We start from the raw sequence: 22223 nt of genomic DNA on the forward strand, positions 1-22223 counted from the left end.
CAAGCAGCTGCACCGGGGAAGGGAAGTGGTTTCCCTGCTCTGCTTCAGTTTTAAGTTAAGTCAAGACATCTCCTCCTTTGCCACCATTTTACTGCATGTAGTTCTTGATCATTCTGTCACTGCAGCAGTAGAACCCAGTCTGGTTCCTGATCAGAAGAGAAGTTCTGGTGTATTTCTGGCATCTGTTCTGGGTGTTGGGCTGTAATTAAGTGTTAATTAATAACAAGCTGTTCACATCAAAACTTCAATTAGAAACAACATGAGCATTACTAGATCACTTTGCAGTTGTGTTCAAATGATGTGCAGCTGTACAAAAAGTATTTTTTGAGTTTCTTGTCAGTAAAACTTGTAGAAATTATAATTAGCCTCTTGAAGTCAGTCTTTCAGAAATTTTCTGTCAGTATAAGTTTGGAGCTCCCTGCATACATACAAGAAGCTACATTTTCTTCTCTTCCAGAGGAAAGTGTTCTCTCTCTTGCTATAAAGGTGTCCTCAAATTGGTGCGGCTTTAAAGTCTTGAACCCTAACCACCCTTTGCTGTCCAAGAAAGCAAACCAGTTCAGGTCTTGCACCAAATCATCTTGACTATGGACACTAGTGTAACTCTAACACAACTGACTTTCTTTGATTCAGAAAATACTTTATTATTCAGAAATGAAGAGTTGTATGTGAACAGGTTGCCTTCCATATGACCAAATGATCCCTAATGTGAATGTCTGTCTGTGTAACAGTACCTGAGCAACCTGATTTAGTTAAAGATGTCCCTGCTCATTGCAGGGCGGTGGACTAGATGTTCTTTAAAGGTCCCTTCCAAGCCAAAAGAATCTATAATTCTCTGATTCTACCTCTTTCTAGTCTGTCATGTCTGCCTATATGTAATATTCATGTATATGCCTATATGAGTTGTTCCTCTTCATTCCATGCACTCTGAATCTCCATGAATAGTTTATATTTTCTTGATTCCAGTCTCCTTCCCTTTATTCTCTTATTTGTTAGCTCCATTATAAAGCATTGTGTTGCATCTATACTACATTATACTCTTCTGCTATAAATCTTGATAAACTCACATTTGTTGGTTACTATGATCTAATTACAGATCAAATTCACATTAAGGTCTTAGGATCAGTTTTAATCAAAATAACAAAAAAGTACTTAGAACATTTCAGGTTTTTTTGGTAACCTATGCCCTCACACTTGCAAAGACATAACTTTGATGATAGTTCTTACCATGAAAAAACAATATGAGAAAATAATGTTATTTTTATGACTGTTGTCACATCTGGATTTTGAGTGAACTCTTTACTGGAAATGTAACTACAAAGTTACTTTATTACTCATGTTTCTGTACTACTTAAAGGTGACACCATCGACCATGAAAAATATGACTTTGTTATTAACACAAGCTGGGAAATGGAAGCTTGACCATATCCCAGCTTAGAATCAGTAAAATAAGAATGAAAACATTTCCTACTACCCATAGCTTCCTTTTGATTGTGTATCAAAACTCAGTCTTAAAACTATTTATTAACTTCCTAATGGATTAATATTGTGTGATAGAATAATTAAGGGCTAAGTATTTTAGGATTTCAAGTGAGGACTATGTAAGCATGTTTAATGTTGGGATATAATATTGGTTATTAGTGTAATGGCTATATAGAAAAAAATACTACGGCATTTTTGCCCGATATTGATGACTTATAGAAAAGCAATGGTCTAGGCTAAGCAGTTCTGTATGCAACTGTCTGTAGAAGCAATCATAATATTTCAGATTATAGATTTAGTTGCTGCTAGTTTGAGTGAATTCTTCATTTTTAGCTTGATAATAAGAACTACTTTTCCCTCTCGCCAAACTCTGCAGGTTAAATTTATTTTTATTATGATAGAGATTCCTCTGTAGTAGCCTTTACATCAAGGTTGGACTGGGTGATTTATTAGAAACTAATTTTTTAAAATGGCATTAACAAAATGTGGCAACAGTTTCCTAAAATCCCATTGTAGGGGGGAATTGATGAAAAGAAAAATGTATAAGGACAAGGTAAAAACCAGAAAGGCAAAATTAATAGATGCAGAATGGCTAACTCAACCCAATTTTAAGAAGATTCTCAAGGGAGCGCACTACAAGACCTTTGATATTTTCTACTGAGTGTAATATTATTGGGGTAAAAAAAGGCCTTATGGCTCAGATTTCTCTAATGAGTATTACTAGTACAAAACTTCTGTCTCTCATTGTAGTCATGGTTTTTATTATGCAATTATATATATTGCTCTGACAAGCATACGAAAAGAGTCTGAAGGCATGGCAAAAGATTTGCATTGTACATAGCGGTATCAGTGAAATGAACACATCTTAATCATAAAAAATACAACTTGATGAATTTACCACTGTGAAAGATTTTTCTTTCCACCTTTTCGTATATGGATTGTGGACAGCATAGACAAAAAGACTTCTGGGCATGTTCGTGCCTGTTTTCTTTTGAAACTGCATAGAAAAAAAAGGCTGATGAATTAAGTATGTCATAGGGTCCAATAAAAACTTAAACGTGTCATTAATGACCAGGTAAATGTGCAGAATTGGTTAGTTTGTCTTCTATATGATCTCAGTGTGTTTACATAGACTGGTTGCCAGTATACGTGATTGGGATTAAGAGTAACATGATTTAGATTATCTTCTTGACTTGCTTTATGACTTTACACCAATCATTTCATTACATCAATAGTTGTATTGACATTATCAAAAGAGAAAAATTACTTGTGCCAAAAAACATGAACCATATAATTGACTTTTCTGAAGTGTTATAGGTGTAATAGAAGTCATAATTTTAAACAATGTACAGTGACATAGTAATTTTGAGAGGCCTTCATTTCTTTTTTTCGTTTCATCAGACAGGTAAGAAAAATTAGGTAAAAGTTGTTCAACAATCAATTTCTATAGTGGAAAACTTTGTTAATTTACAATTTAACCAGAAGATAATAGGGAACAAAAAGTTCAAAAGGATCCCAAATAAGCAATGTTAACAGTAGGCAGATGCAAAGCATTTTGATATTTCCAAATAAAATTTTTCAATGGTTTGTTGAACGATATTAGCTCATAGAGGAAAATATGGACAGAGGGAATGTGAACTCAGCTCACGTGAGACTATAGTAGTTCAGGCAGCTGCAGAAAATTGTAAAAGGAATCAGACAATAAGTGTGTCATTTTAGTTTAACAGCATAAATAATACGATAACTCTTTTCCCCTATGTCTCCCCACAAAAAAAAGGTACTTAGATTTTTCTAATGGAAGCATGACGTTTCCCAATGGAAAATCAAAACACTTTGGTGAAATACTGATTTTTCCCTTGGAAAAAACTTGAAGACAAATTCATGACCTGCTGTCATTCTTACATACATCTAGTATTTTGTGGGTAATTGCCCTTAGGGTGCAGAAGAATCCTGAAAGACTGAAACTAAGGCTTCTAGGCAGCATGCTGTACTTAAACAAGGCTTTCATTTGGCTCATGCTCATTAATAAGCCACCCAGATTATACATACCACACTCCAGTGGCTTTCTGATATGATAAAAACATTGCGTACTTGATTCATATTTACACTGTTCTGACTATTAAGTAACTCAGAGCTTTCAAGGCTTTTGAAGTGTGGCTACATCTTGGACTACACTCCTGAGCCCTGCAGCATCATCATAGTTCCAAACTGTTGGAAGAGCTTGTGGTTCACTCTTGGCCTCAGGCAATTTAGACTTCTCCCAAGGATTGCTGGGTGCAGTTTGGGAACTAGCATAGGCCAACGATGTGCGTAATAAGTGGCTGTTTTCAAAGAGAAGACAGTTTAATAGTGTGTATGCTGGTTATTGCATACCTTAGTGCCAGGGAACTGTTTTGCAGATGTTCAGATTGGTAGTATAGATGCAATCTTGGTGTCTTGTATGTGCTACGTTTTACGTTGTGCTCATTCAGAAGTTTCATTAATAATTTGCTATTTATATAGACTGTACTTTAGAAAAGAACAATTGTAGTATTGTTTTACAATGCATGTATGTAAATTTATCTTTTTAAGTGCATCTTGCTAATATTAATCCAAACTTAGTCTTAAAAGTCCCATGAAATACAGCAGTCTACAATTCTAAATCAAGGACTGCACTGACAGGATTTTTGTCATTAACTTATTAAAGACAGATTTTTTTCATGCTGGAATAAATTGTACCCTGGAATCCTGCACAGAAAATCCATTGCCTTCAGTGGAAGTCTATTTCACTGCTAAGGCAACAATAAAGAAGAGGATCTATTTCTCTTCTCCATGTCCATATATCTGCCTTCAGGGAAAGTGAGACTGTGATGAGACAAAGAGGGTAAAAGAGAGATTTTGCAAGAGGTCTGCCTGCCACTACCGTTTCTCTTATTTTGTAGGAGTCACCTGTGCATGCCAGAGGCCTGAGAACTAGTGCTTTTTTGCTGACTCAAAAATGTTTCTCTGCAAACATTCATGTTAAATAAACTTTCAGTCAGATGCACTGGATCACCTGACGCAGCAGTGGTGGACTGGGGCTCCCCAAGAGCTGAGCCCTGAGAAAGCCACAAGCCCTGGGGCTCCCCATGTTTCTCCTCTAGAGCCAAAAGGCTTGACAGGCCCAGTTGCACACCTGTATGAATGGGGCATTTTGGGCCAGCTGCTGTGCAAATTGCAGCTGGGGTGTGGGTGCTGGGGCAGGAGTGGGGAGGCAAACCCCAAGCTGGTGAGTGGGGCCCCGGGCAGGCGAGGTGGGCCCGGGGCAGGAGAGGCAGGGCACGAGCAGGCCAGATGTGCGGGGCTGCTGTGCGACTGGGAGCCCCTGCAGCTGCCAGGGAAACCCAGGTGGGCGATTGACAAGCGTGAAAGTACTGAGAATGTTGATTTCACTGAGCAGCTGCTGGGTGCAGTGAGGTTTTTTTTCTGCAGGAAGTTTCACGTGCTGGGCTTGTAGGAATGAAATATTCCCTTGCTTTCCAGTTCGTGGGAAATTAAAAATAATAAAAAAAAAAAAGAATAGTTTTGGTCTGATTCAGAGTAAAACCAAATAACCCTTATTGCTTCCCCCTAAACCTTTCTCACAAATCAGAAATCCTACTGTTCAGCCAGCTTCACTCAACAAACAGACCAGATTCTTCTGAGAGAATGCACATTATTCATGCTTGGACTGAGATCTGATTTTGCAGGCCAATGCAAGGTTGAAAGTGGAAATCTAATCTTAGACAATTTACCTATTGTAATATTGACCTTCTAAATCAGCTGGTAATTTCTACATTTGAACATGTCTTTCATCTTCACATACAGTATTAAAACTCAGATCAGAAGCTAAAACAGAAATGCTGATCAGAATTCATCCCAATGCTCTTCAGAAAACCAAATTAACATTTGGATTAGAGAGCCTGATGCCTATTTCCTGAATGTTTGAAATATTAAAACACAACTCACACTGTAGATGTTAAATGTGAGTACTAAGAATGATATCTAAATCACATGAAACCCAAGCAAAGAAGACATCCAAATAGTGGAAGCCTGCTTTCATGCTGTGGCAGAAAACACAATAATGTTTTTCAGGGAGAAATTGCAGATGTGGAACAAGCTTCCTTAATCTATATCGCATCTAAGTAGGAACATCTTCAGAATTTATTAAATGCCTTTCTGGGAAGCATGTTTGTAGGGGTCACCCTGTGCCAGGTAGTAATTTTTACACCTCTTACTACTCAGGATTTATTTTTAAACTTGTATTTATATTCTTGGTCTTGACCATCCCCGGTTAAATGCCTGATGTGTTGGCCAAGAAAACAGCCATTCCCATCAGTGGGGTTTTGTCTAGGATTCATCAGTGTGCCATAGATCCTTAGGACAAGGGGCTTTTTTGATGGGAAGATATGTCACCATCTGTTGAATTTGTGGTCTAGTTTACAGAGAGTGTGAATCATTACAGTCCCCTGTAGTAGATTTTGCATCTGGTTCCTGAGGTCTCAGCTCAGTCCTGTGTTACAGCCAGGACAGTATCTTCACACTTGCAAGACAAACAGCTCTGGGCAACTGGCAATTACTGCTTGCAGTGGACTGCACAATTTTACGTTAGTGTGGAGAAACTAGCCAGCAAAGTTCTGTCGCTGTCAGGAACTGGATGGTAAATAAAGTGAATCTTCAGCTGCGGTGAGATAGCGAGCTCGCCACTGGAGCTCCTAGTTAATTCTGAGTAAGGGTTGGGAGATCTCAGCATATGTAGGAAAAGTGAATTCTGGTGTCCTCAGTGCTGCGATTCACTCTGCCTCTACTCTTTGGTGACATGGTTGGAGACTGGGGAGCTGTGGTTAATGTAGGCACCCCAGGCTGAGCTTACAGAACTTGTGGTTTTCCTAGCCCCCTGAGCACTTACTAAGCAGTGTCTGTGCAAATGCCAGTGGCTTCAGACAGAAGATGATGCTACTAATTTAACATGGAAGACTAGTAAAATATGGCTTGAACTAGTTACTTTAGCCAGCCTCTGCCCCTTGATAATCTGTTTTATTTGAACATAGTCTCTGATCTGTTAGGGGAAAAAGCATAAAAATAAATCCGTTTCTTCCACATGTAAAGAGTAGAAAAGTGAGATGGAAAGCTGCCCCATGGAAAAGGACCTGGGGCACTCGTCAACACCTGGCTGAATATGAGGCAGCAGTGTGCCCAGGTGGCCAGGAAGGCAAATAACATCCTGGCATGTGTAAGAAATAGCATGGCCAGCAGAACTGGGGAAGTGATTTTCCTCCTATACTCCGCACTGATGAGGCCTGTGTTCAGCTTTGGGCCTCTAAATACAGGAAAGACATTGAGGTGCTGAAGAGAGTTCAGAGAAGGGCAACAAAGCTGGTGAAGGGCATGGAGCACAAGTCTGATGAGAAGCAGCTGAGGGAACTGGGGTTGTTTAGCCTGGAGAAAAGGAGGCTGAGGCGAGACTGTGTCACCCTCTACAACTACCTGAAAGGATGTTGTAGAATGGAGGGTGTTGGTCTCTTTTCCCAGGTAACACGTTACAGGACAAGAGGAAATGGCCTCAAGTTGTGGAAGGGAAGGTTTAGATTTGGTCTGAGGAAAAGCTTCTTGACTGAAAGGGTTGTCAGGCATTGGAACAGGCTGCCCAGGAAAGTGATTGAGTCACCATTCCTGGAGGTGTTTAAAATACACGTAGATGAGGTTCTTAGGGACATGGTTTAGAGGTGGACTTGGCAGTGTCAGTTGATGGTTGGACTCAGTGATCTTAAAGGTCTTTTCCAACCAAAGTGATTCTATGATTCTATAAAGAGACAAAAGATTTTTCTGTGCATGCATCACTTCCTGCAAGGTGGTATTCAATCAGTACCATCCAGAGGGATACAATAAAGGATTATTGCATATCTTCAGAGGGCAGGCTGAAGTTATGCTGCTCGAAAAAGGAGAACAGTAACATAATGAAACTGAGTCCTTCGTGGATTGCAGTTTTCTGATATGTTCCAGAGGGTTTTACAGATAATATTTTTAATGTGATATCAGATTATTTTAATCACAGAATATAAGAATATATCTTTTAAACATGCTATTGGGTTTGAGATTGCAATGTCATAATAAAATAGTTACCTTAGCAGTGGTTGCACAGCTATGTACTACTGTGCGATATATGAGTGTCTCTGTAGAAATGAACAATAATAATTGTGGTTTTTTGAAAACAACAGAGAAATACTTGGCTACATAATGAACACCAGGAATAATGTCCATTCGTCATAGAAGCTTCTAGAAGATGCTTTATTTTGCATAAAATATTGAGAGTTCAGGAAATAAGTATTTTCCAGCTTCAGGTGCCCTCCCACTTCAGCTCAACAGGGAGATACCTCTGTTTCCTGTTTTTATTTTCAAGGTCACTATTGAAATAATTGCTTTTTGTAGAGAATTAGCAGATCTTTTCCTAAAACTCCTTGAGATGTCTTTATGAAATGTCAGTGCAAACCCTGTTTCCCTCCCTGAAGTATCCTATAAAAGCTGAAATCTCTTAAAGATTTGAAATGCAAACCAAAGTTGTGTTCAGTCATCAGGGGTCATTCTTAGTCTACTGAACCTCAGCTCTCACAGGACTGAGGCTGCATGGCTGATTCAACACCTGCTGATGCCAATGGAGAATAGTCCATTCAAATCCTTACATAGCAACCTAATGACATCAGAAGATGACAGATGCTATAACTCATGTGCAGATTTACTACAACAGCTGGTTCAATAATGAAGATGTACTAATATCTGATAAACTGCTTTTTAAAATTGTTCTCAAATTGAAGCATTAAAAGTGCAACCACTTTAGTTTAGGAGCTTTTTGATCAAAAATACTTTCCAAATTGCTTTAAAAAGCAATATAAAAAATTATCTTAGCAAAATGGTTCTAAAACATGTTCATTTTTGAGAGACTTGCTTCTTGATAAATAAGTCTATAAAGAAGAGAATCTTGAAAGGCCATCACTTTGATTAAAAAAAAAGAAAGGAAGAAAGAAAAAGTCACAAAATATTTCATTGCAAGCACAAAACTGGAAGGTTTTATAATCACATTGTTGGGAAAAAATAGCATTTATTAATTTGGTATATAAAAAACAAATAGCTTTATTTAATAATGGGAAGCAATCAATTAAGAAAACACCCCAAAACTGCATTGATGTGACTGTGAATCCCTTCCTAGACCACGAAAAGCAGTCAGCTTCTTAATCTTGATCATGAGAGTTCATCAAGAAATCACAAGAAAAACATTAAGAGGAATGGGTATTATGGAGATAACTGGATTGCATCTGCATAGGGTATCCACTGTTGTTTTGATGGAGAAGACTAGCACTGTACTGCCCACGTGCTTCTAACTCAAGTTTCCTGCCTTTATTTTGCCAGTGAAATACTAAATTCATGGGAAAACATAAAACTCTTGGGATAACTCCATGTGCACATTATTCAGAAATTCTGTTGTAGCTCTTAGCAAAAGGTATTTTTAGGATTATAGCTCTGCAGTGTTTGTAGTTGTAGTCCTAAGAGTGGCTCAAAAGCTATCACTAGTTTTACCTTCTAAGTCTTAAGGGCAGATCCTTCAATGCTTATTGAGGAAAATTGCTCATTGGTTTCAGTGGGAATTTAGCCTCATCAGTAAGCACTGCAAAGTCAGGCCCATAGAGAGTGCCACTTCATAAATCAATTATAATTAATTCATCAAACAAAAAAACCCCTAATTCTGATTCAGTTTAGAACATCCATTCTAATTTCAAATCATTAGTTACCTAATCATGAAGGAAATTAAAATATTGTTAGAATTAATAGTGTTTGACTCAGCAGTCCAAAAGACCTTCAGCTAACAGATTGGGTTAAAACTTTCTACTCATGCAATATGCTAAACAAATATGACTGGGGATTTTGTTAAATCAGATCATCATTTGTGCATAAGCTGTTGTGAGGCAAGTCTAGTGTAATATTATTGATAATGCATGATGAAGAGAAAGCGTTTCTGATAAAGAACGTGGTTATCTGAGGAAAACAGATGCTGCTGGAGTTTAAAATCCTGCTTTTCCACTTGGGAGCTGTGTTGACAACAGAAATTATGACAGCAGTATCCGTCATACCAGCACCATTATAAAAATGATGTAGAAGCAGCCTCTGCTTTGCAAATGAACTTTTCTTATTAAAAAAGAATTAATGTACTAGATGATGTTTAACCCAGGAGTTACATTAATCTGGCAGCGGGGACCAGTCGCACTGCTTTGGGATTGGTCATATTACTTTGGGACTATGAGTCAGTGGCTGGTGCAGCCATGCTCGATAGGGACCAGTTGGGCTTCTTGTCCCTAAAAAGCTTTGTCCCTAAAAAGCTTTGTCCCCTTTCCAGAGAAACAGGACAAAAGTAGTAGTTTGTAGTCCTATCTGTAAACATGGCAAGATGTCAAACACATGGGAACATGTATCTGCCTGTCTTTTTTTCTTTTTCCCTTTACAATAATTCTCCATGAACTTTCAGAAAGTCAGAACCGACCTGTTTATAAAACAAATCACAGCTGTGTAAATAAAATATCTTCCTCCAGCTATTATATAGGCATCAGGACAAAATGAAATGCTGCTGAATTCTGATTGTACTGCTGCAGAAACCCTGTTTACAGTCTAACTAGTGTTATGCTGTAAGTTTGACTGTAAACAACAAAATAAAATACCCGATAGGCAACAAGGCTGGACAAGCTTTGGAGTGGTAAGTTTGCATTTCCTGTCTATTCCTGTTTCAAGTATGCAGCCATTCTGCTGCATTGGGATATATTCTTGTGTCTAATTAATTGCATTTTTTTTAAATTAATGAATTCAGCAGGTAGTACTTCAGTTACATTTTGATATTCACATCTTACTGAAGAGAATAGGATTTGTTCTTTCCTTTTATACTGCTACCGAACTGGATAGCTTTATGTAAAAGAGAAGCAAGAATGCAACATCATGCCTAAACCCAAGTTTACTGCATGGTAGTTTGTATAATCAAACATAATGAGAAAGAAATGTGCCTCGAATTTGTAATTACTAAAATTGCTGCACTCGTGGGTTGTTCTGTTTTCTTTTACTGCTTATGGAATGACAACACTGTGGTTAGAGTCCCTTTGAATACACATAATTAATTTTCTAGGACAAATAAGATAATAAAGCCTTCCTATGAGTGTATGCTTTCTCAATTAATTACAATTGCTTTGACTAGTTGGCTTTAGTTTCTTTGGTATCAGTAACAGCAGAACCTCAGAAACCATCCGTGCAATTGAGGTGCCATGGATTTCCGTATGTCCATTATTAATGCAGTTTCATGGGTAATATCAGAAGCCTCTCATATTTTTCTTTTGAAAATAAAGTGTCAGATATAGCAGACACTAACGAACAATGTGCCAAGAAGAATCCCATTCTTCAGTATTTCTGTCTGTGCTTAGAAAGTTAGTTGAGCCCTTCATGAAGTATGTTTAATAGATACTCTGCAGAATATCTGAATTATTAGTTGTGCCCTATATTTTACCAAGGAGGTCTCATTTCAGGTCTTCATGGTAATGAATTGCTTGCTTTGCCATCAGAAGCAGCTTAACTCTGAATCTGAAGCAACCGTGCTTGGAAGACACATCAACAGCTGCTGTCTGTAAATGCAAATATAAGGGACATGAGACAAACACTTTCATTAGAGTTTTCATCCCAAAATTTTGTTCCTGGAAAACAGGTCATATATTATTGCCTGTATTATTGTATTCAGAGGTAATCTTTTTTCAACTCAGAAATTCTGTATTCTGTATCAAATGCACGATAGTCTTAGGGACATGGTTTAGTGACAGTGTTAAGTTAATGGTTGGACTCAATGCTCTTGAGGGTCTTTTCCAAACAAAATGATTCTATGATTCTATATACACTGCCTAGAATCAAATCTTTCTCTCCTGGGGTGAGAGTGGACCTATAAATCACTGGACCTTTATCCTACTTTTGGACAGTATTAGTTGGACTCCAGAGCCTTATGCTGCAAAAACTGCCTGAGCTACTTGGCACAGATCAGAACAAATTGGAAAGCGATGCAGAACATGGGATGAACAGACTCCCCTAGTTTTCTTTTTGGAAATAGCAGAAAAGGATCTTCTACTGTCTTCTCACGTAGAAAATAAACTTCATTAGTGAAAGACTGGATTGTTGTACCACAGTGGAACATGACACATTCCTTCTCTGATTTTGCCTTAAAGGATATTTGGCAACTGAGAAACCAAATAACCAGATATAGTTCTGTTTCTGGGGAGCTGTTATTTTGCCAGTTACTGTGGAAGAAAAAGGAGCATGACCTGCCTTCCTTCACTGCTGAGGAGAACAGGAACTTGAATTCCTTTGTGCTTCCTTTTTCATTTTCTGAATGTATGGTTCTGAGACTGTACTTTTCCTTGTACCTTTCTTTCATTTTTATGTAAGATACTTAAGAGAAAAATAGTTTTGAAATAATAAGACTCTACAGAATTTAAGGATGTAAGTGACTGAATGGCACATACAGGTCTAACTGAAGACTTGAGGAATCCAGCTTTCCTCTATAACTGGGAGATGCCAGTCAGATAAAGTTTCTTTCTGAGAGATGTGGTGGCTTTTATTAGCAGAAGTTGATCCCTGTCCAGAGCTATGGGCTTTGTCCCACAATTGCTGAAGTCAATAAGAGTTTTCTCATTGCTTTTGGGGGTTGATTGGTACCATTATTCCCACAGATATATTGGCTGGTCTGAATCTGTCCTATGAGTAATCTGGAGCTACTAAGTTAGAGAAGTTTCCTGTTGATGTCAATGGGCTTCAAATCAGGCTTGAGCACTTCCAGCATAAGGCCAAATAACAACTTTCACTTATGTCAGAAAACTGCTTACAAAGTATAAAAACTCATTTGACAATAGTTAAAATAGTACTTAATAAAGACCCTGTTGTAGTGAACTTTCATTGTTGATGAGTTGGAAGGACATATTCTAATACTACGTCAAATACAGATTGCAAGCTAGCTGTTTAGTTTAAAAGAACACTTAAAATTTTCCTGAATCATAAATTAATCATGGACTGTTTCAGTCACTGAAACAAGTAATTTGTCCATTATTACTTTAGTGAAAAGTAGTGAATTTGCCCCAAAAAACTACGTGCTTGAAAAAATAGATTGATTCTCCACCACAACTTGTTTTCAGAAAGATTTATCAGCAGCTTGAATTCCTCTAATGCGTGTATTACACTCCAGTGAATGCCATGGGCCTTCTTCTGCGAGCAGATATTATTTCTGTGAGTAATGACTGCAAAGACTGAGCCATCTGTCAGCAAGTGACTTCTTTTTACTTCTTACTGCTTCAGTTGCCTTACTGTGGTAGCTAAATGAGATATTATAATTAGGGACCCACCAACGCTGTATTCATTTTTAGAGGTCAAGTTCTGACTACACTTTTCTGACAAATCCCCCAGTGCTGTCTGTGGGAATGTTATTTGTGTCAGGATTAAGGCCCATATTTGACTGTTAATTTCATGGCACTGTTGCCCAGCCTGATAATAGGGAAGCTCATAAAATAAAGATGCACTTAGCTCTGTGACTAAACTCTGAAATGCATGCAAAAATTGTTTTTTCCTTTTATAATTACAGCTGATATTTCAGTGTTTTCTGCCAGCCTTCACTTTCCTTTATCCACACACCCTTTATTTCTTCTTGATGTTGGCACAAAAATTGATTTGATTTCTTTCCAACATGTTTGTAGAAAAGATCTTCCACAATTTATAGCTGTTCCTGACAGGATTGCTGAAACTAGACAACTGATGTATATCCATATAACTGCATTGACTTTCATTCTGATTTATGTTTGCCGAGAATACAGGTGTAGATCTATGTTTTCTTTCTGTCTAAACAGTTAAGGATAGTCTCTTTTTAATGTGTTATGAAGAATAGCAGTTACAGCTGTTTTTCCGACCAGCTACATTTTGCAGCTATAAGAATTATTAATTTATCTGAAAAGCCCCCATTTTTATCTTTGCATCTGCCACATAGCAAACTGATCCCTCCATTTCCTACATGCACTGCAGCAAGAGACCTGTCAGTTCTTGTACTCCTATCTGGGGCTGTCTTGGCAAGTAATTTGGTACAACAGGAATAAATCAATAGATCAAAGCAGGTGGTGTTTATGTTTCTCACATCTGCATCATGCACATTTGGGGATTTTACTCCAGTGTAGGGTTATTCTGGTCCCTTGACCAAAACTTACCCCTGTGCCTCTACACCTGGGCAATAAGACTGATGGCAAGTGGGGAACAACAGGCTGGAGATTTGATGTTAAGTGGTGAGAGTGGAAGGAGTCTCCTAGAGGGATATTGTTTCCTCACATTGATTTTTAGCATGCACTGACGGAAGAGTGGGCCAGAGCCGTCTGCTGCTCCAGGGGTAGCAGATAAGGCCTCATTATGTTTTTTTTTTTTTTTTTTTTTTTGCCTGCACAGTCATCAGTGTTATCCTTTTCCCAACTATTTTTCTAGTCTTCAAGTATCCTTGTCTGCTCTTCTTGGGACACTAGCTCTTTTTTCTCATTGTCATCCATCTTCTCTTTCTTCCTTTTTCTTATCTTTGTTTTCTGGAGCAACAAATCCATTCTGGAAGTTTTTATTATTCTTTATTTCTTCCTCAGTGCCTGTCTTTTCTTCCTCATGACGGTGTTCAGCCATGCTCCTCAGGTACTGTTCTTTGCCAAACCATCTTCCTCCCTTCATCCTGTCCTCAGATCTTGCCTGAATTCCATCCTGATTTCCAGCTGCATCTCTAGTACTCAGGCACTTTTTTTTTTTTCCTGTGGGTTGTCTCAGGCAACACTTCATACATAAATAGCTCCTATCAAGTACCCACTTGATGGTAAAGTACATCCTGCAGCTTTTGCTTTCAACCATCTGAAATTATTTGGTCTCATCTGCTGCTACCTTAGCTGACATTATCTTTTCTTCCCTGTCTCTCTCTTAAAGAATAAAGGTCAAACATGTCTCTTTACTGCTCTCTGCTTAAGGGGTTCCTATGTTCAATGTCTTTTTGCTACTTTAAACATATTGTGTAGGACAGCATGGCTCACTCATTTAGACCCGACAATTAACTGCTTGCTTGCTGTTTTCAAACAGTGTGTTTTGTTAAAAAAAAAAAAAAAATCCTTTACCTGTAAGGTCTTGTTTCAGCTTGCAACACAAAACTCAGAGAGTGCTCTGCAGACTAGATCCAGAGCATCCACCCTGCAGTCTGCAGCTGAATAAGCCGTGAGGACAGCTCTGTTTCCACCACAGACAAATCCCATGAACACGCTCCTTTCGACACTTGCATTTGATATTTTTATTGGACACTTGTGTGATTGTAATACTGGTTGATTGAGCTGCAAAGTTGTGGAAAAGCTGTTCTGTATTGCTGGACCTGCTTCCTTTCTCATAGATAAATAAGTAACACCACATTTAAGGAAGTGCTAACGTTGGACACAATTCTCTTCAAGTGGCCAAAAATGAATGTTTTCACCTTGAATTCAGTAACAAAAAACTTAAAAAAAAAATATTGCCTAGATGTCATGATGTCTGTGAGATCTGCATTGGAAAAAAACTTGTCTTTTTATTTCCCAGATGTTGATTTTTAGTTGACACACATTGTCTACATAAATACATCTGCTAATATTAGTAGGTTTTACTGTGTTAGAAATATCCCAAAATTCATAAGAACACATTCTTAAGTTCTTTCAAACCACCCTTTAAGTATTTAAGTTTGATAAATTTGGTTAGTGGTTTAAAATTCATGTTCTGTGGTATGGGAATACAGCTCATTTTCTTCAGGAAAATGAGAAAATTAAGTCTTCTCTTTGGAGACTTCCTTAGTGTTCTGAGTTATAACATGGGTGTGATGATATTCACCCCTTAATAATGCATATAATTTATTTCAACATTACTGTGATGGCTGAGATACCCAAACTGACAATTCATAATTCATCCACTTAATTAGCACTTCCAGTCGTCTTTGTTAAAATGAACCGTTCAGCTGACTATTGGAACAATAAGATGATTCTAATTCAAACTACATAACCACAAAGAAACCAGAAGAATGCTGAATTATTTCAGTAAAGCCCACAGAATTATATTGTAAAACTTTAGCTTTAAAGCAATCAGGAGTCATAGAACCACAGAATCACAGCCTAGTTGAGGTTGGCTACCTCAGGAGGTCTACAGTCCAATGTTTTACTTAAATCAGAATCAGCTAGGAGATGAAATCAGTTTGCTGATGGTTTTATTCAGCTGAGTCTTGAAAATCTGAAAGGATGGAGACTGTACAACCTCTCTGGGCAACCTGCTGTAATGTTTGGCTGTCCTCGTGGTGAAAAAGTTTTTCTTATGTCCTGTCCGAAACCCTTGCTTCAATTTCTGTTCATTGTCTCTTGTCCTCAACCATCTTTGTGGCTCTCTACTGAACTCCCTTCAGTTCATTAGCACCTTTGTTTTTGTTGGGAACCTAAAACTGTATGCAGTATTCTAGACGTGATCTAACAAGTGCCAAGTAAAGAGTGATAGTCACTTACTTGGATCTTCTGTCTGTGCTTAGTACAGCATGGGATACTGTTGGCCATCTTGGGTGCCAGAGCATGCTGCTGGCCCACGTTCAGCTTTCTGTCTGCCAAGACATCCAGGTGTAGGACTGCATAGATTATTGTCAAATTTCATAGTGTTCCTGTCAGCCTGTTTCTTCAGCCTGTCTAGGTCTCTCTGAATGACAGACATGCCCTCAAGTATATTCCTCCCAGTGTGGTATCATCTGCAACTTTGTTGCGAGTATACTCCGTCACCTCCTCCAGTTCATTGATAAAGATGTTGAACAGGACAGGTCCTGTACAGAGCCATGTGGCAGTGTGCTTGTTCCAGACATCCAGGTAGGATGTGACCCATTAACTGCTAACCTCTGAGCCTCGCCATCCAAGCAGTTTTTGGCCCACCCATCTTCTCATCCAGGCCATAAAGTTCTAATGTGGCTAATAGGGACAGTGTGGAAAACCTTGATAAAGAAAAGTTATGCTTAAAACAGCATTGTGGGATGAACCGTCAGCCTTCTCACCACTCTGCCTTAGGGATGGATTCAGTCAGCAACAGAGGATGTTCAGTCAGGCAGTGCTTCCCAGTTGGGATACTTTCTTTATATGTAGGTGTCCGCTGACTCTTTTTTTCCCCTCCCCCATCCAAGAGCTGATGAGGGCTAACACCCTTTAAAATGTTGAGCATTTCTTTATTTATGTGTGATTACCACATTGTAAAGGATCCAGGCTTTTTACTGACTTGTTCTTGTGAAGGCTTGTCACTGCAGTATCGCAATAGTGTCATATCACCCATTTGGTGAGTGCTGTGGTGACAGTGATGAAGGTGTACACTTGGGCTGAGGTTGAGGCTGGGCTATTGTGCAGGGAAGAACACAAGCATCAAGGGTGAGCCTTTTTGCACCCAACTTGGGGGCAGTAAAAATGAGTCCTAGATTTTAGTTTGTGCACATTTTCTGTTTTACTCATTCGGGCAGTCCATGTAAACTGTGGGAATTATCAAGGATTCTGGAGTAGCCAGGTAGGTGACCTCACATCTTCACAGTTGTAGGTATTTCACCATGAGGTTGGGACTCAAACACTTTTAACCCTTAGGAACTGATGCAAAATCGCGGAATATCATGACACAGGTGTCACTGGAAATTTTAAACCAAATTTATTTCAGATACTTTAAGGAGGCAGTCCTGTAAATTGGCAATAAACCTGACTCATTTGTATGTACTAGGTTATCTGAAGTACAACAGAGTTGGTTAATTGTATTCAATTTAATGATTTTGAGAGTTGGAAGCTTGATATTTTGGTAGACTTTACTGTCATTTATAAGCTGCTACTGCTGCTAAGGGACAGTCTCACAGTGTTGTATTTATCTGTCATTCATCAAGGGACAACAAAGGTAAACAAAAAGTGATGTCATGACTGTGCATCCAGCCATCACAAAGCTGCTCTGCTACAGTTGTCATCACAATGTGGGACAGAAAGAAAATGTACACCACCGCTTGTAGGCTGAACGCCTGCTCCTGACAGGGCCTTGCACAGCAGTGCAGTCTCCTTCTGCAACGTGTAAGATGCATCTGACCGTGATGCCAATCAGCAAAGCCAGAGCCTTGTCAGGCATCTGAGCCACCCATCCCTATGGACCCACGTTTTCATGGGACACTCCATAATCACACTGATACATACACGTCCTCTAACTTTTTATCTTCTTCTTAGTAAACTTTTGGAGCTGATACTTAAAACTTCTAGGTTCATTTCTTCACAGGGGTAGTCAACATTATCTCAATACATTATTGTAAGGATATATTTTTTCACTCTTAGACCCTTTGTATAGCAGAACAAATACTTCAGTAATTTTGTGAGATGTTTTCTAATGTAGTTGCTTATTCTTCTCTTAGTGCCTTTGTCTCTTATCAGGTTTTGGGATCTACTTTTCATTAAGCAAGAAGTCTCTCCATGTTTAATGTGTGTGCTGGTGTCTCATCTTGTGTATTGAGCCAGTCACCACATAAAGGTTATTTTCATGTAATACCAGAACTGCTTACCAAAGTAGTGAAAAGGTAGTGTATGAGCCTGCTTGTAAAACTACAATGAAAACAGAAGTTGTGAACAGAACCACATTGAATTTTCAGGGAATGCAGGGTAAGAGTTACTCAGACATTTCATTTGGCTCCTTTCCCTGTCTGAATTGAAAATACTGATGGGGGAGGGTTGTTGCGTTGTTCCATTAGCTTCACTCCTGTTTTCCAGGTGTAATTCTGCATCTGGCTGTAATATTTCAGTGACCTCTCCTATCGTGTCTTGGTGAAGAGACACAAATGACAATTTGTTATTTAGGAAGATGGCTCAACTGGTATTGTAAACAAAAGGTCAAAAGCAAATGACTTCCAGCACTCAACCACAATGGTGACAGTGTTGGAATGGATGATGTGAAGTGTTCCTCTGACATGCAGGTACAAGGCAATAGTATGATTAAACAGAACCAGCAGATAGATTTGCATTCATTGGCATTATGGGTGTGGCTTTGGCACCATTTTTGCCTATCAGGTTCCACCTGAAATACAGTATTGCAGGGTATGTGTAAAACCAGAAATGTCCATTCTGCCTATCATTCAAATCCATTACCCAGCAGAAGATAATGTAACACCTACATGTCTGACTTGTATAATGTCTCCAATGCCTTCTCATTTCCATTTTTTACTAATAGGTCTTTCACCATCTTCAGAGACATCACCCCTGCTCCTGTATCCTTCTGGGAGTTCAACCTCCCCGGGCTCACAGTCTTTTTTCCTTTACTTTTGGGGCTCTTCTAGCCTGCACTGTTCTAACAGTCAGAGAGACCGACACTCTTATTTCTCAGACATTATCAGTTAGTCAGCTTCTCTTTCTGATTCTAGGTAATCCTGGTGTATGTCAATAACACACCAACAACTCATTAAGTGCTGAGAAAGCATTCTGTTTCCTGGACTGTCTCTTCTCCTTCAGGGTAGCCCCTGGTGAATATACACTTTGCTGTTCCTTTACAAATCTACTTTTTCTGTAATTTTTTAATTGACCTGGGAAGTGGTCAGGCTGTTGAGACCACTGGCCATTACGCTGGAGATCTTTTTTCTTTTTCTTCACGGTCCCTCTGCATTGAATTGTTTCTCTTGTTGCACAATTAACTTGTTTGCTTGCATGGACTTTTTTTTTTTTTTTACCTATTTTTACTTTGTTAAACACAAGAGGTTACTGGTCTGTGACAAGGTCTCCCATATATTGTAATAGTACGAATAATGATTAATAATAGAGGTTGAGGAATCAGTCTACAAGTTAAAAACAAAATATGATTATGGTAACTTCCTTGGTATATTAAGTCTCATAGTTTCATAGTAAAAGAAAGAACAAAACACAAACAAAATGTTAATTCAAACCAGAAGATATTGTTTAATTACTTCAGCGTGTGTTGAAAATACACTCCTAACACTAATACATCTCTCTTTCTTGAAAAAATAGAGTTTAAGATCTTTTAAATTCTTTTAAATTCCAATAACACCTAGTTAATCTGGATAAATCATATTGTTCTCCTAGAAAAAAGACTTTACATCTGTAATTCAGTTAAATCAGTTATGACATGACATTTCAAAGCTTCTATATAATTTTAAAAATCAGCTTCTGGTAATATTAAAATATTTCATTAAAATATACTAATTCAGTAATATTACTGGGAAAAAAAAAAAAAAAGAAAAGAAAAAAAAAAGCACAACATTTTCTAACGCTTTGTCCCTCCTCTGGCATTTTTATTTAATCTCATTCCCTATCTGTACATTTGCTTTCTAGAATTATTGTGACAGGCATTAAACACTCCTAAAATATACCAGTCACTGTAGACATTCTTCCTGTGTTTTTCTAGCAGTTCTTACTGCTAGAGACACAAACTTTTCCATCCTATGCTAAATGTTGTATATGACATAAAAATACTGTGCTCTACCGTTCTAAGTAAAATAGTTCTCACTTTTGTAAAAAAGCACAAATCCAGGTCCCCAGAAAAAGGGAAAATTAATGATAGTTCTGTATGTTTTAAAGTGTTGAAAACAGCAGAATATTGTATTAATAAGACGTGTTTCCAACACAGCTCTGTCAGTCAGCTATAGAATGAAATTTCATTTACAATTGCAGATTACCTGAAATTCATTTATTTTGAGTTAAAAGCAAAGCAAATAGAACTGATCGTATGATGGTAGCTTGAAAAATTTCTGTTCTGCTGTGGAAGAGTGTTTTCTGTTTCTTCAGTGTCCCTTCTGCTGTTTTTCAAACCTAATCTTTCTGATGAAGCACTTTTCTGTTAAGAAATTTTTCCTTCACCAGGATCAAAATATGTTTTTTCTTGATAGACTTAACTGGGAATTGTCAAACCTGCCCGAGGTTTCAGTCATTTTCCTTCTATAAATTTGCATGAGTGAGTAGACAACAGCTGATTTGGATCGACCAATCCACAACAAATTTCTTGATTATCCTTTATGAAATATGACCTCTCTCTGTATCAAAATTGCAAAACATTTTATTTGTGTAATTAAAAAAAAATACTCAACTGAAAATATCCTTGAACACTTGAATTTACTACCCCTCTCAGTGATTTAGATTTCAAAAGTAAACATATTCCAGAAGCTTTTGCTATGCTTGCTTTGTTTTCATCTGAGAAATATGTTCTTTTTTCCTGGGAATAGAGAAGCACAGATTAGCATTTGAGAATTGCTATGTGTAGAGCAACTACAAATAGCATGCCCGTTTCCTTCAGATGAAAGTGGCATTGTTGACAATCGATTTGAATGCACTCTCATGGCAGTACTAAGAAGGCTTCTTTCAGTCTCCACAACAAATTAAAAAAGAAGAAAATAAGAATGCCTGTGACTCAGTAGTGGTGGGAATTTTTCAAAATTACTTAAGGCAGTTCATTGCTGTTTTTAGGACAGTGTTTTAGTCAGGACTTCTATTTTCAATCAAACATGTGTTTCTGAGTTCTACATACAAGACTGATATTAGTCAGCTCCTTTCATTTGTTGTCCAAAGACTGAGTCACTCCAAATCAGAAGTGACTTTTAAAAAACCCTGATCTGAGTTTTTGTTCTTTGCATGGAAAGAGTTTGGGATTTCCACTGCTGCTCCCCTGGGGCTGCTTGCCAGAAGATGGCACTTCTCATTCCTGGTCAGTGCTCCATGGAAGACATCAAGAATGGCTGAAATGAGTCATTCACCAGTGTGACTACCAGAAAAAACAGTGAAGATTAACAGTTCTGGATATACTTGCATTCCTGTTGTGCCATATTTAGTCTGCCGGACTGTGGATTTCCTGGTGAAATGCTAGTCTAGTGTGATTCTCAATTTGTATTGTCTTTCCAGCAGAGGTATTGAAATACGGGCTTTCAGAAAGTTCCATGGCATATGCTGAAGTGCAAGCCACACTTCTAAAGGATGGACCTTTTGTTAAAAGTAAAGACTGGAAATGTGGAAAGAGTTTCTGCTGTAACAGGCCAGACAGAGTTAATGGAAACTGAGTTGTGATTGTGTCTCTCTTAGTAAACCATTCTTTTCTGAGACAGACTATCAGCAGTGATGTAACTGTGAGGAAACAAGAGCCACATCTCCAGGTGAGCTGGAAAAGGCACCAGACACAGGATTCAAAGGTAGATCTTCATCCAGGCTCTTTGTATTCTCTGTCATAGAGGGGTGAGGTCTGGGGTGCAGGTTGCAGAACACTTCAACTAGACAGCGATATCTAGTGTCCTTCCCCATGCCCTGAAATACAGGCCAATCATTTTAAAATTCTTTCCTTTTGTCAGTGTCCTAACACCTGTGTTATGTGATTTTATCCTAAATGTTGGAACACAAAAAGATTATGTACTTCAAACTCCTTAGAAAATAAGGTTTTAAAAATGTTGATGTTGACTTGAGAATGAAGAAGAAACCATCACAAAAGCACTAACCTGTTGTTGCAGAATGATGAAAGCATTTTTTTTTCTGTTGGTGTTTTGTTGGTTGGTAGGAGTGTTTTGCTGTGTTTTGTTATGGGTTTGGTCTGTTTCTTTGTTTTCAGGTTTGGTTTTTTGGTGGCTTATTATCATTATATTTAAGCAAATGGTGATAGAAAGGTACCATTTTAAAACAAAAGGTAAAAATCTTGTACTA

At 38.1% G+C, this 22223-nt stretch overlaps 1 protein-coding gene across 2 annotated transcripts in view; it reads left to right on the forward strand.

The window, feature by feature from the left end:
* The window catches only part of CALCR (calcitonin receptor), a 163532-nt gene that overhangs the window by 24395 nt on the left and 116914 nt on the right, over positions 1 to 22223 (forward strand). Inside the window, exon 1 of one of the 2 annotated variants that reach the window (XM_082045849.1) lies at positions 21333 to 21721. The exons of the other annotated variant lie outside the window; for it this stretch is intronic. The gene's annotated coding sequence lies outside the window, so the exon portion shown is untranslated. Of the gene's footprint in view, positions 1 to 21332; positions 21722 to 22223 lie in introns of those variants that run through there. 2 annotated transcript variants of the gene reach the window in all.

This window comes from Streptopelia decaocto (assembly GCF_964273445.1).
Source record: "Streptopelia decaocto genome assembly, chromosome: 2".
Lineage (NCBI taxonomy): Eukaryota > Metazoa > Chordata > Aves > Columbiformes > Columbidae > Streptopelia > Streptopelia decaocto.